Below are 14,754 nucleotides of genomic sequence, written 5' to 3'. Positions count from 1 at the left end.
CCTCTGACTCTCCCTCCCTAACTCGCTGTGTCTCATGCTTTCGTTTACCCCCCCCACGTCCACCCATCCCCTTCCTCTTACTCAGTTTCTTTCTCACTGTCAAAGCTGCCTTTCAAATGCTGATTAGCAGCGAGAAAAGAGAGAGGGAGACACAGAAGGAAGGAGAGAGGATGCCTGAAACAAGTGGGAGATTCCATCACATTCAAACAGATTGCACAATGTGACTGCCGTTCTGTAAACACTTTTTTTTGTCACTGTAGGGGGGTATCACACTGACTGGGCACTTTCTAAAGCCTCAAAATAAATCAAGACATTTTACTCTGAAAAAATATATATTCCATCTATTTGGCAACTTATCTTTATCCAAGATTTCTATTAAAGCTCTAAAAGAGCCAAAATGAAAATGACTGTTTTTATATTCTAGTTCAAGATCAGATATTGTTTTTAGACTTTTGACCACTTTCAAAACCAAAAAGTAGAAATAGAACAAATGTTTTCTAAAAACACACAATTTTTGCACAATTTTTAGAAGTTATGGTTTTGAAGGCAAGAGAAAAGGACATTTAGTGTTCAAGTTTATTTCAAAGACATATAAAAAAGTGTGCTGTGCTCGAACATGCTTTTTTTGTTGTAAAACTAACAAACCATGTTAACCATACATACCATCCCATTTTGAAACACGGTGCAGGCAGCATCATGATGAGGGAATGACTCAATTGATTGATGAAGTAAATTCATTCTTGGAAGAAACTTGGTTAGAAGGCTGCAAATGTCCTGAGGGAGGTTAACTATCCAGCTAGACAATATCCTAGCGTACAGTCAGAGCAGCTCTGAATGTTTATATTAAAGCTCTAAAAGAGTCAAAATGAAAATGTTTTTATATTCCACATGCTATTCCACATCCAGTTCAAGATCCGATATTGTTTTTAGACTTTTGACCACATTCAAAACCAAAAAGTAGAAATAGAACAAATGTTTTCTAAAAACAAACAAATTTGAATCCCCACCTTTTTAAGTTCAGAAATAATAAAAACAGAAATTCAATCAAACTAACAGTCAACAATGAGAACTTAAGTTGTATCTAAATACACTGCATCGTAAAAGTTTTATACCTCCTACATATTTTTCAATGTGTCAAACATTCTACAGCTAGAATTATATATTTTTTGCGCAATTTTTAAGAAGTTGTTGTTTTGAAGGCAAGAGAAAAGGACATTTAGTGTTCAAATTTATTTAAAAAAATAATTATAAAAGTGTGCTGTGCTCTAAAATACATGTTTTGGTGTGTACAACGTGCTTTTTTTTGTTGGAAAACTAACAAAGCACATTAACCTTACATACCATCCCACTTTGAAACATGGTGCAGGCAGCATCATGATGAGGGAATGACTCAGTTGATTGATGGAGTGAATTCTTTCTTGAAAGAAACTTGGTTAGAAGGCTGCAAATGTCCCAAGGGAGGTTAACTTATCAGCTAGACAATATCCTAACATACAGTCAGAGCAGCTGTGAATGTTTTGGACCAAAGTGTCTCCATCAGTTAGAATGGCTCCAGTCAATTACTGGGCCTTATTCAAGTTTCAGAATGTGCAGCAAAACATTCAAAAATTATATTCACAGAAACTCTCCATTGATCTCAATAAACTTTAGCTGTTTTATAGTTTGTATTTGTGAAAAAACATGCATGCTGTATGCTTTCCCTTCTACTTCATAATTCTGGTGCTACAATACAAAATCCCAATAAAACACATGGGAATTTGTGGTTCTTACATGACCAATGTGTGATGGTAATTTCACAGGGCACTGTACATTTCCTTCAGTATTAAATCCTTATATTAAAAAAAATTCCAGTTGGTTTTTTCCACTTTCTTTCAGGTAGGCAGAGTACCTGCCTGATTAAACCATCTGCAGGGAGAAAAAGGTAACGTAGCCGCTGCTGATTGGTTATGCTGTTTGGAATTGACTTTGCTCCACCACTGCCAATCACATTAATGCCCATAGCTCCAAGCTATCTGCGTACCCAAAGTCTGCGACCAGCCAACTATGCCCAGACAGGGGACTGTGGCCAAAATGGATAACCATGTGGTCCGACTAAAGCGCTGTTCAGTGCTGGACAAACTTCAGCTGCCAGAAATTAAATGGTTCTAAAATGCCATGTCGGAGAACACCTGTATAGCCTGGAGAGCACATCTTTGCAAGGTGTAATATAGGTTTTGCAGAAATATTCGGAAGTAATCAAATGCAATATATAAAAAAATAAGGAGAGGGATAATTTAATTGACTGAATTATTCATGACATTTCAGTAGGATTTGGAGAGGTCTTTATTAAAAACGAATCTCCTACAGTTAGAAAAGCAACTGAAACAACTCTAAGCTGTAACAGAGAACACATGTATGGGCAACAAAGATTGGAAACGTTAGTTATTTCTCATTACATCCTGCAGAAAAAATACCTGAAAATATTTTCCCCAAATGGCATAATTGGTAAGCAACATACTAATATGTTTAACCTTAGTAAAGTCAAATGTAAAATAAGAGGTAACTTAACATATCCATAATCTAAAAACGTGTTGTTTTCTTTATTGATATTTCCAGTAAAAGCAGCATTCCTTTCTTGTTTCCTCCCTGAAAGAAATGACAGAGAAAAGGTTCTTTAATGTTAGAAGGGCTTTTCTCTATTGCATATCTTCTATCAGTGTGTTTTGCAGAGTGCAATCTCTTCGATCATAATCATAATGATCATAATCTGATGTGAAAGCAGCATTAGAAAAAATTACTTGAAGAAGCTTAACAGGCTGATAAAGAAGAATGGTTCTTCCCTGGAAACTCCTCTGGAACCTCTGAAGATGATTTCACAGAGATGAATTTTTTTGCTGCAAGCAAAAAGGTTCAGGGTTTCGATTCCTCGCCCGGGGGCTTTCTGCATGGAGTTTGCATGTTCTCCCTGAGCATCCGTGGGTTCTCTCTGGGTACTCCAGCTTCCTCCAACAGTCCAAAAGCATGACTGTTAGGTTAATTGGCTTCTTTAAATTCTCCTTAGGTGTGAGTGTGTACACCCTTGATTGGTGACCTGTCCAGGATGTACCCTGCCTCTCACCAGTAGACAGCTGGAGGCACCAGCACCCCTTGCAACCCCGCTTGGGATAAACATGATGGAAAATGGATGGATGAATTTATTCATAATATAAAGAGCCATTCGGACAACAAGCATCCTCTTAGAAAACTGTTGCCTAAGGAAGCTCCAGCCAGAGGTATCTCCAGATCCACTGTATAGAAATATTTTATATTGTAGTTTTTATTATTGTTGGATCTTATCAATACGTCCCTGCTGCTGTGTTTTAGTGCTTTTACACCAAATCCTTGATGTGCCAGGGACGAACCATTAGAGAAGATTCCTCCAACCTACAGCCATCAGCATGTTTAGCCACTTCAGTAAAGCCTATAATCTGAGTTACATTAGTTTCTCTTTGGGATTCCTAAAGTATTTTGAAATTTGAATTTTCCCTGCTACTTAAATCGGTGCTGAGGATTTCCAGAGAATTGTCTAAGAATTGCCCACATGTATAATTTTCTATTCTATGGCCAGTTTTTACATGGCAACCATGTTATAAAAAAATTTCAGTAATTTGGTCCAAACAACCCCGTAGAGAGAAAATCTTCAGAGGCTCCTTAGTTCGACTTAAGTTTTATTGGATTGTGGTAGCTAAAAATATTTGAAAAAAGGAATGCTTGTTAATGTTTAGCTTTAATGTTTTAGCTCTGAAACCCACTTTAAAAACAGCTCCCCCCTTACTCTCCCTATAAAAAAAAACGAAACATAATATTTTGATTAAATGGTGATACACAAGAAGGGGCACATGGAAAAAAAATATTTGTCAGAAATAACTTGAATCGAACCAAAGTAATAATAAATAAAAAATTCTATTACAAAGGAACAAATGGGTGTCAGACGTTCTATCCCAATCATGCATTAGCAGAATGATAAAAAATAAAATCAAATTAAAAAAAAGACTTTGGCCTGGACACTTAATATTTGTATCAAAACCTTTTGAGGAAACACCTGCAATCAAACCCTTCCTGTTACTGTCAATGAGACTTCTGCTCCTCTCAGCAGGTATTTTGGCCCACTCCTTATGAGTAAACTGCTCTAGTTGTCTTTGGTTTGAAGGGTCCCTTTTCCAGATGGCATGTTTCAAAGATGCTTATTTGGATTTAGTTCAGAGCTCATAGAAGGCCATTTCAGAATAGTCCAATGTTTTCTTCTTAGTCATTCTTGGATGTTTCTATCTGTGGCTTTTGGGTCATTATCCTGCTGAAGACCCATGACCTGCGACTAAGACAAATCTTTTTGACACTGAGCGGCGCATTTCTCTCTAAAATCCCTCTATAGTCTTGAGATTTAATTATATCCTGCAGATATTGAAGACACCTTGAGTCTGATGAAGATAAGCAGCCCCAGAACATAACAGAGCCTCCTCCATGTTTCACAGTAGGAACAGTGTTCTTTTCTTGATATGCTTTATTTTTCTGTTTGTGAACATACAGTAGAGCCGATGTGCCTTTGCCATCAGCTCCATTTTTCTTCTCATCTGTCCATAGGACCTTCTCCCTTAAGCTTGTTAACATGTAGTTAGGGAAATTCCTGTCTGGCTTTTTTACGATTTGTTTTTCTAACAACGTTGTCCTCCTTGGTCGTCTTTGGCTCAAACAATGAGAGATGGTGCGATCTGACTCTGATGTGTGGCTGTTATTTCAATGGAAATATTTCAATTAGGCTTCAGATGCAATAATATTGACAAGTTATGAGGACTAGGTTAAAACCACTAGCGTATTTCATAGTGGCTGATACCTGTTACATCATATACAAGCTGATGCTATCCTTCATTCTCTGAAACAAGTAAAGAAGTGAGTGAAGTGTGCATTTTTCCCCAAACCACCCAAGGGATTGCACTAAGACTCTATCCAACTGAGCCTGCACCTGCCATTCTGTCTACTAGTTACTAGTTTCTTTGCTTTAGACAGATAATCTGCAACTGATAGATTTGGCGTCGTGTAAATTGAATTTGGAATGCAGCATAATAAGATGAAGTTATTTCTTGTGGAAACATTCCAGCAGTTGCAGCCTTCCTACTTTAAATTGGTTTATTAATGCGCTCAGGTTATGCATACTTGAATGTATGTACTTTGTTATTTTGCAAAGGAAAAGTATGAAATGTAACGCATGGACGGGATCAGGGAAGCACACACATGCTGGTGTATACGTGAACAAATAATCACACTCAGAGACTCACTCAAGTACTCTCTCCCTCTCTTCCCCCTCTCCTCTATTCGTTCCCCTTGCCCTCAAACACTACTCAGAATATTGATACATCACCCCCTCCTCCTTTCTCTCCTGTCTCCGTCTCTCTCTCCCTCCATCACTCACTTTCTCTACTGAATACTGATAGGATGTCTACTCCGTGGTCTGAGTTTCAAATTTCTCCCTCCCTCTTTGCTCCCTGTGACGCTACACTCACTATACACAAAAAAAAATCCCCAGCAACAAAAAGGAAGAAATAGCAGAAGTTAATGCACTGAGGTGGACATAAATTCACTTAAGTACCATTTCAGATTATGTCAAGCTAAAAATGGGCTTAACATTGTGGAAAGGAGGGAAGGGGGAGTGGGTGACAGAGGAGGGAGGAGGAAAAGTCTTGCCAGCGGAAACTGGCCGAGGTGCTTGTAGCGCTGTAGCGAACCAAAAACGGGCAACAAAAAGAAGAAAGACTTGTGAAAAGTTTAAGCAAATGAAGACACATTTAGTTTTTTAACTGCTCCTTTTTTTGGGGGGGGTACGATTTCTACCCTCCTGCGTTGCTGTTGGCCATTGGCACAGATTGGGGAGGGGGTGTTGGGGGTAAGAAAGAAGTGAATGAGGTTGTCAAAGAATCCCAATGAGACCCCTTTACTTCACACACACACTGACAAAAACCCACACAGTCACACACACACTGAATAAACCCTGCAATGTTTCAGAGCAGGAATAAGCGGAAACAAGAGAAACAACACAAGCAAAAGCGCCTCCCTTTTCTCACACAGATGAAAAAGTGGCAGGGCCCTTTTTTTTTTGTTTGTCTATTTAAGTGTGAGTAAGTGTGTGTGACCATAGTTGCTATGGAGGAGTCTTTCTGTCTACAACAAAAGTGCAGCACGTCTGAGACGTTGGGATAGGGAGTGTGTGATTTTGTCCTCCAAGTCTTCCCCAGGCGTCCTTGAAGGAGTCTTGCGGAGAATATTTGACTCAGTATGTGCTTCTGTGTGTGTGTGTGTGTGTTTCAGACATTGTTTGAGCTCTCACAGTCTCAGTTCAGTACCTGAGGCTTGCCTCGCGGAGCTGTACTACAGGTGTTCCCTTCACAGGCCACGGCGCTCAGCGAGTAACGAAAAACCACAAATCTGGAAAAAAAATTCACCCAGCTTAATGAATAAGTAATGTAATTAAATCCAATGCTTAGATAAAATCATGAGTCAGTTTATTTCACTGTGTGCATTTGTGTTCATACCCACTATCCTGAATTTGCTCGTAAGTGTCTGTTACAGTCAGCAGGATAGTCACACCCATGTCTGACCTTGTTTGTCCGCCTGTCTACATATGCTATCGGCTGTGGTCACATCAATCTGAAGTCATGAGAGGACATTACACTCCTCGAGAAGCAATACAATCAAGCCTGAGGGAGATAAAATATCCACATTTTAAACATAAAATTTTATATTTTAGAGACTAAAAACCTTAAGAAAATACAATACAAATCATTTGCAATTTTCATCAAAAGAAATCTGCAATTTTGAAGCAGCTTGTTGGCCACCACTCTCTTAAGGCAGCTGTTCACAATAAGCAAAACAGAAAAAAATAACAGTTTACAACTAGTATCAAGTAGAGTTAAGAAGTTTCTTTGAATTGAAAAAAGGACTTATCTTACTGCAAAAACAAAACTGTTCAAAACATTTCCCTCCTTATGAAAGAAGTGGTATGCAAAGTCTTGGCATCAAGTCAAAGAGAAACACATGGCTGACAGACGGAGTGAACAGTTCATGTACCAGACGCAACCGACGTGTCAAGAGGGAGATCAACAGCCGGACCTCAAAGATGACCATGCTTGATTGCAGTAAAAAAAAGAAAGCCTATATTCTGATCTTCAGCTACCACAGTATACATGTCAAATTAAATAATACTACTTATACTTCAGCAATAGTATCAAGGTGTTTCTTTATTGTATCTCTTATACTATATCCATTGGTTGTGCTGTTTTTTTACCCCTTTTTGCAGGTGATGAAGTAGACTGAAGATGTTTTATCATTATATCCATTTTATCTCCTCTTACTTTCATCTTTTCTCTTTTTTTCTGTTTATCCTTTGCTGTTCTACTTACATTTCAGTGTCCATAAGTCTGTAATACTCCCTGCATGAATTATATTATAATAAAGCTATTTACATGCATTACAAAAATAAGAGATACATTTGAAGTTTCGGGGGGAGGGAGTCATCATAGAGATCATAGGTGACAAGTATTTACTCAAAGACAAAAAGAGCAGCAGATTTATAGCAGCTATTTTGACTCAAGTCACAAAACAAAAGACAGAAAAACCTGTGGCAGTTTTATGTTAAAGCCTGATTAGATTTATAAAGTGTCCTCTAACCTTGCACGTCTCGTGTAGGAAGTAAACACCATGAAAGTGCCAATTTTTAGAGCTAAAACACACAGTTTGTGCAGTGAATAAAAATGAAGTTGCAATGTGAATGAGGAAATATAATATCTACATAAGAAGCATGTAAAATAGTATTTGTTCCCTGATAAAGTTCTTAGTTTTTTTCTCATTTTGTCTCATCAACCCATTTTAATATGGAATCGACCTTCAATCTCCCTTAATCATGTCAGGCCAGGAAAAAAAGGCCCAGTATTCAAGGGGAAAAGACAGTTTTATTTAACCAAATGCGTATTTATGATGGAACCTCAGAGATTATTGGCATCTAGTTCTACGTTCACACCAAAAGCAGCAAGAGCAGAAAAAACGCGTGTGCTGCTTCATTTTTGATGCTTGTACAAGTTTAGTTCTGATGCGCAGGTGGAAAAGTGGGTCTGATGAGTGTTGGGCGGAGCTACCCTCTCCTTTCTTTGCCTGTAAAAATGGCAGCTATATATGCTGTGATCAGTGGGAATAAAGTAGTTTTAATATGTTTTTAAGTGAGAAAGTCCACATGAAAACTTCCTCTGTGCAGTCAGGTCATCAAGATTACGATCCTGCATTCAAATATTATTTCGCTGTTGGAGCCACTCAGACCCCCACATACCAGCAGTGCTCTGTCATTGAAATCCCATTCAGCAGCAGCCTCTGGCCTGGTCGCCTCTTCATGGTTTGCGCGGCGGCTGGAAAGCAGTTTTCATGTACTTAATCCAAACTGCAGGCACAAGGATAAAAAAAAAATGAACATGTTTTGCTAGCGGATTTCGGCATTTTAAGTTAATTTACGCATTAATAAACTGTTTCAGAGGAGTGATCATAGCGATCTGCATCAGCAGCGATGTGTTTCTCTCCCTGCCAGCTCCCTGATCAGCTTCTCTGTTTGGTTGATGTGGCGCGTCGAGCAGGAAAAATTTAATTTTCCAAATTCAGCAGCAGCTGCATTTGCAGCGCATCACGTGCGTCAGATGCTCAAACGCACACGAAGCGCTGCTTCAACACGCTGCTCCTGCTGCTCAAAATGCGCTGCGGGACCTTTTGCTGTGCCTTGATGCACGTCAACCATTGACTTTGCATGTAAACTAGCTGCTCCTGCTGCCTCGGCTGCTTTTGGTCTGAACGTAGCATAAGGCTGGAACCTCTGCAAGGAGGAGAACACAGGTTAGTGACAACATCTATCTGGCGGAGGATGATAGCGAATTTGTGAGTCAGTAACCTGGTAACCTTATAGTTCAGAGGATGGATCCAGCTAGTGGGCTGCCAACAAGATGCTGCAGGTGCCGTCGAGAGATTCCCAGAAGCTGACGTCACGGAGGTCAGAGGACAGGCAGGGGATCAGTGAAAAGCAGATGAAGGAAGGCAGGATGATCCAGAGGGCGAAGCCAAAGTCGATGTCAAAGATGTGATCGGTAGTCAGAGCCAGGAGATCAGAGGTACAAAGAGGTGCCAAAGGGAAATCCAGGATGGTGTCAGAAATCAGTTCCCAGTACGGTACACAGGCTGAAATTCAGCAGGCTCAGAGGTACAGAGGCAGAAGGGGTAAGATCAGGCAATCAGAAATGTGGGAATTCTAGAGAACTCTTACCACCGGCTCGAATAATCTGGCACTGATGACTGGTTGAAGGCTGGTAAAATAGAGCCTGATTCAGGTGGATCAGATGAATGGTAATGATAGCTGTGCGGAGCTAAGCAGGTGAGTGGAATGAGTTATCAAACCAGTCTTCAGTTCCAAGATCATGACATCATAATTTAACTGTAATTACACAGTTTTTGGTATGTTTCATGACAAAGGCATGACAAAGACATTGCCTTAAATAAAGAAAAAAAGTGCCTGACATGTGGTAGGTTAAATGAAGGGCCCATTTAGGAGTTCCCCATAAGACCCAGAACAATATCTAAAACACTGTACACTGCTGTACTTAAGCTAAATGCTCAGAATTTACAAGGAAGAAATAGGCAAACTTGCATTCACTGCTGACCAAAAAGAAGGCAGGGGTCGATCTGCCACTTCCACCCCAAAAATACCTTTGGATGTCAAAGAGTTTTTTTGGAAATTACTGATAAGTTAAAAGAAACATTTTGCAGTGTGGATGCAACAAGTCAAACAAAGTCCTGGTTTTATGATGGTGTGGGTGTACTTTGCTAATTTGGGACATCAATGACATACGGTGATTGATAGAAACATGGTCAGTAGAGTGAATTGATATGAAGTGCTTTCAAGCCATACTGGCCACTCAAAGTTTTATATTACAGTCACATTCACTCAGTTGCCCTAAAGTCCATTGGTACATTCACGCACCAATGTAGGCAAGTTTGGTTTAAGAGCCTTCACCCCATCACATGTTGAGGTAATAGACGCTACACCAAAAAATTTCCACTTGTACTTCTACTCTAATCTAACATGAATTTTATTCTCCATTAAAGACATCCAGACAGAAAATGCTCTTTAATATTATGTGATCTTCAGCTCAAACACATTATGGTTAAACAGAAAGGCAAAGCTCCTAGGCACTACAGTGACTCCACCTCTGAATAACTTGAAGTGGCCTATCTAAAGTCCGGACCTACATCCAGTGTGAAGCTATGGCATTGCCTAAAATAGAGTGTTAATGATTGAAAATTTTCATTGATGCTGAATTGAAGCCATTCTGCAAAAAAGAAATGACCAAAATTTCTAACAAAGGGAATTAAAAGCCAGACACAGCAAATGCCTGATGGCAGCTGTGCTGCAAAAAAAGTGGCACAACCAGCGATGAGGTTTATGGGGCAATTGCTTTTCCACATCAGGCCAGGTCAATGAGAATTGTTTTTTTTGTTTTTCTATCTCTTAATAAATTAAAGCATCATTTAAAAACTGATTCTGTATTTACTTAAATCATAACCCAGGTGGACAACTTAATGAAAACCATTAGTGAGCACAGCAAATTAACATAAATAGCTCATAACTCGGAAGGTTAATTGACAACAAGTCAGAAGCAAAAAAATAGCAAAGACCATCTGAGAGTCTAGAGGCAAAATTACAGATTAAAGTTTATCTCTATTTGATGTGCGTCTGAGGCAGTAATACAAGTAATCCCAGAGCTGAACTGGCATTAATGTGTGAACAAAGAGGAGTGGCGTCCAAAAGCATTTCCAACTAGCACAGCTGTTGTCATTTTACTGCCTGCACAACACTGGGTTGTTTTGTAATGGGTCGCCTTCATTTCGCCTGAGCAAATTGCTTATGGTGAATGACTGCAGTTTCACAAAGATATCATTTTCTGTTGCATCTTTGTTAAACCTGAAGTGTAAGAAAAAGATCTTTCTTTAAGGCTCCAAAGCAAATGGTTGAAAAGATTAAACAATTTATGAACACTTTCATAATAATAACGTTGGTGAAGTAAAGAGGAAAACTGAAATCCAGCAGTGAATGTTTAATTTTAATGACTTCAGGTGGCAGAACGTTAAACAATATCCCTACAGAGGCTTGGACACACCAGCTATATAACTGATGGAATTACCAGTTTTAAAAGAAACTCAGACATGTTGGTCGAAACTAGAAGAGATCAATTTAAAGTGAAATGTTATTTGATCAGAGAGAGTAAATGATCCATTTACACCACCTTTAAAAGCAGGAACTTTTCTATATTTGTTATTGTGATTATTTTATATTTTTTAATTTTAGGGGGTTGAAGTCAACCCTCCTGCTGATGTACCTCATAAAGTGTATTAGCTGCCCAATCTAAGTTAATAGGAGTATTGCAAATGGAACGATAACCTGACTGCAAGATACAATGTTGTGGTGTAGAAATGATAGGCTGGGGATCTTTTCAACCAAAGAGTTAGAAAGAATCAACAATAATCAAAGGAAATAGTCTGAAGAGAGAAGGAAGAAGAATTTAGATTAATTTTACCCTTAAAAGATTTTTTTTTCTGGACTGAAGAACACTTCCTTTAGTTCTGTAAGTTTTATTTATTGAAATTGAAAAGGTGAACCTTGTATATCCACGATAATGCATGGTAATTATCTTCATACTGGTGTCCACTATAATAAAATATACTTCTATACTTCTGCTGAGTTATTTTGGTTCGATCAGGGGTTGACACCTGTCATATTTCAAACAAAAAAACAGTACATAATGAAGATCAAACAGATTTAACACAACATAGTTAAACTAAAATATAATTAGACATTCAGTTTCAGCATTATATACTCAAAAAGAAAAATATTTGTTAATGGATACAGACACATACTGTACAGAAGAAATGGTTATGAATGGAATTGAAATGATAAAATTATGTCGACTTCATCATAACTGAATTGGGGCCACATTGATAACCTGATACAGCCAACAACTGTTTCATCACCGTTACACTGGTTTCTGACTATCTTTCCATAAACCATGAAATTCTTTCGAAAAAGCACATGCTCTTCTGAATATCCAAACATTCACAGAATCCTTTTGAAAATATGCATCTTTGAAGCTTAATAGGCTTTGATCTCACATCAGAATAAACATGTTGACCCCATCACATGTATGTGAAGTACTGTGGTCCTTTCAGATCGGATTTCCATAATTACATATTTCTGTTGGTGTTATCACCAAAAAAATCCAATAAAATACATTTACATTTTTTGTTTTAATGTGACAAAATTGAATTGGTCTGAATATTTTCGCATGAAAATGTAACCTGGAGGATTATTTTGCGATAACCAAATCGTTGTTGGAGTAAATCCCTGTCTATTGTGCTTATAAAGAGCCAGGACCTGTAGTTGAAAAGCATTTGTTAGCCCAGAAAGACATTATCAACTTGCATTTTCTGCATCCAGCCCTACAGTGGCTCACATGAGTGATAAGCATAAAAGGATGTTTAACAATAACTGCCACTGGTGGTAGATTATATTCCAGATCTTTCAGACAATAACTCTTTGAGGCCATGTGGCCATTATGGAGCCATTTCCTCTTTTGTTGAGTGTGCTCTTCCATATTTCATTGAGATGCATATCTTTCTCTCTGACTGTCTGCCTGTTCTGCTATTCTCCATTCAACAGTGACCCATTGCACCCTGCCATACAATCCCTCACCTTTCTTGGTTTAAAAGTAATTACCACTTTAATTTGCTGTCCGCTATTGTGCCTCAGCGTATGTGACTGGATTGCTGGTAAGGTGCGTGGGTCCGTGTATGCATAGCGCCGATAATAATGTGAACTAATTTGCATAATTAATTACAGCTAATTAACTAATTGTTAATTTATCAGCTAGAAATAAATGTACAGACCTGGATTTTGGCATGACGATTGTGATTATTTGTGTTCTTTGTTTTTATCCAAATGTGCTTGAGCAACAAAAACAACTTACACCTAAAAAAAAGCTGAAGAAGAAGTATTTGTGACATTTGTAACATGAAATTGTTAATTTTTTTTTTAAATAAGTGAATATTTAATTAATTATTTTTGGCTCCAAAAACAGTGTTTCTATAGGTGTAAATGGTCTCTTGGAAAAGAGCTGCCATTGTGCATGTAAACAGGTTCTTGTATTTTTTGTTAAAATATAAACGAAATAAACTAGAGGGGGGATTCATGCTTTAAATTTAGGTGTGTGTGTGTTTTTAGTTTCACTCCCATTGGCCCAATTACTCAAGAACCAAAACCCCATAGCTCCCCGTCTCTTTGCTAAAATCCCTCACCCCTTTCACCTCACGGTCCCAGTGGTGGACAACCCAAACACAGCCTCCCCCAACCCCCGGACAGCTCTGCACTGCCAGATTGTCACAATGGCCCCAACCCCTCTCCAAGACCTCCACTGTACCTTCTGCTCCCCTCGTCTTCAAACGTCCCACTCAATTATCAGCATCGCTTCCGCTTTGTCCCTCCTCTGCAGTGATCTTGTCGTTCCCCTCCTTCATTTATCCCTTTGACTCTTTTTTTTTTGCTCTCACCCTTCCCCTTCGCCTCTAACATCTGCCCCCCTTTATCTTTTTCCCCCCTTTTTTTTCCACTCCATTCTTCCCCCTCTGCCCTCCTCAGTCCCAGGTGAGCTGACGACACAAGGAGAGCAAAAACACACCGCGAATATTAATGGTTTGGCCTGAATATTAATCAACTGTGCATCTTAATGATGTATTAAAAGAGGGAAAAAACAAAGAGCCACCTCCAGGACTATACTACCTTGATACACACATACTTTTGCAGAAATGCACACATTCACAGAGCTGAACTATCTGTCCTGCTCTGTGTAGATTAGTTAAAACAGGGCCTTATCCTCCAACCTGCTGTTTAAATGCTGAGCGTCACGTTCAAGACAAATGTGTTGTCTGTTTTTTTTCCTCCCAGTAAATGAAGATTCCTCTTCTTTCCCACGTCCTTCTCCTCTATCTCCTCCTGTTGCTTTCTTCATTTTCTTTTTATCTCCCTCTACTCGTTTAGTTCTCGTTGCCCCATTTCACCCTCCCTCACTCTATCACTTTAGATTACCCCCGTCTCTCCCGTTACCTCCCCCCTTCTCCTCTCCCAGCCTCACCTACTCGATATTCCAGCCTTGTTCTCCTGCAGTCTCCAACACAACTTTCTGACCCACTTCCTCTCTCCTCCCTGGCCTCCTGATCAAAGCCTGCAGGACGGCATCGCCTTGGGCAGAGAAGAGGGAGAGCGCGGGAAGGTGGTGGGGGTGGATGGGAGGGATGAAGGGATCTGAGCTGGAAGAAGAGAGGAAGAGATGGATAGAGTAGGATAGAGCGGCATGAGAGAGGGGAACAGAGAGATCACAAGGACAGGAAGAGGAGCCAGGTGCCCTCTCAGCCCAAGGACAAAAGCTTTTCCTCGCTGATCTCTCTCGCTGCGAGTTCTGTCAACGCCGTCATTCCTGGTCATGTACGATATGTGTGACAACGCAGCTGACATTAATGTAGTGTGATAAGAAATAAAATATATTTTCTACTGCAACTGGAAAACAACCCTTTGTCATAAGTGATGGGCATTAAAATTCAGCAGTATGTTAAATAAATCACAGCTTTAGATTACATGTCCCATCCTGTTACTTTAGTTGTGTTTCAGCG

General features: G+C 39.3%; 1 long non-coding RNA gene across 2 annotated transcripts; it reads right to left on the bottom strand.

The window, feature by feature from the left end:
* Nucleotides 1–2,392: 2,392 nt before the first annotated feature.
* Nucleotides 2,393–13,597, bottom strand: LOC107094176. Of its 2 annotated transcripts, none has more exons than XR_001481660.1 (4): nucleotides 13,509–13,597; nucleotides 6,543–6,707; nucleotides 6,354–6,435; nucleotides 2,393–2,625 (listed from the first exon to the last, which is right to left on the bottom strand). It is a non-coding gene; the product is annotated as an uncharacterized LOC107094176 (long non-coding RNA). The 2 variants fall into 2 exon arrangements; XR_001481661.1 differs by lacking the exon at nucleotides 13,509–13,597 and adding an exon at nucleotides 8,330–8,421.
* Between the last annotated feature and the right edge of the window lie 1,157 nt (nucleotides 13,598–14,754).

Source organism: Cyprinodon variegatus, unplaced genomic scaffold, assembly GCF_000732505.1.
Source record: "Cyprinodon variegatus isolate N-32 unplaced genomic scaffold, C_variegatus-1.0 Scaffold468, whole genome shotgun sequence".
Lineage (NCBI taxonomy): Eukaryota > Metazoa > Chordata > Actinopteri > Cyprinodontiformes > Cyprinodontidae > Cyprinodon > Cyprinodon variegatus.
The sequence above is the reverse complement of the archived record's forward strand: the minus strand, read 5'-3'. Positions and strand labels throughout refer to the sequence as shown.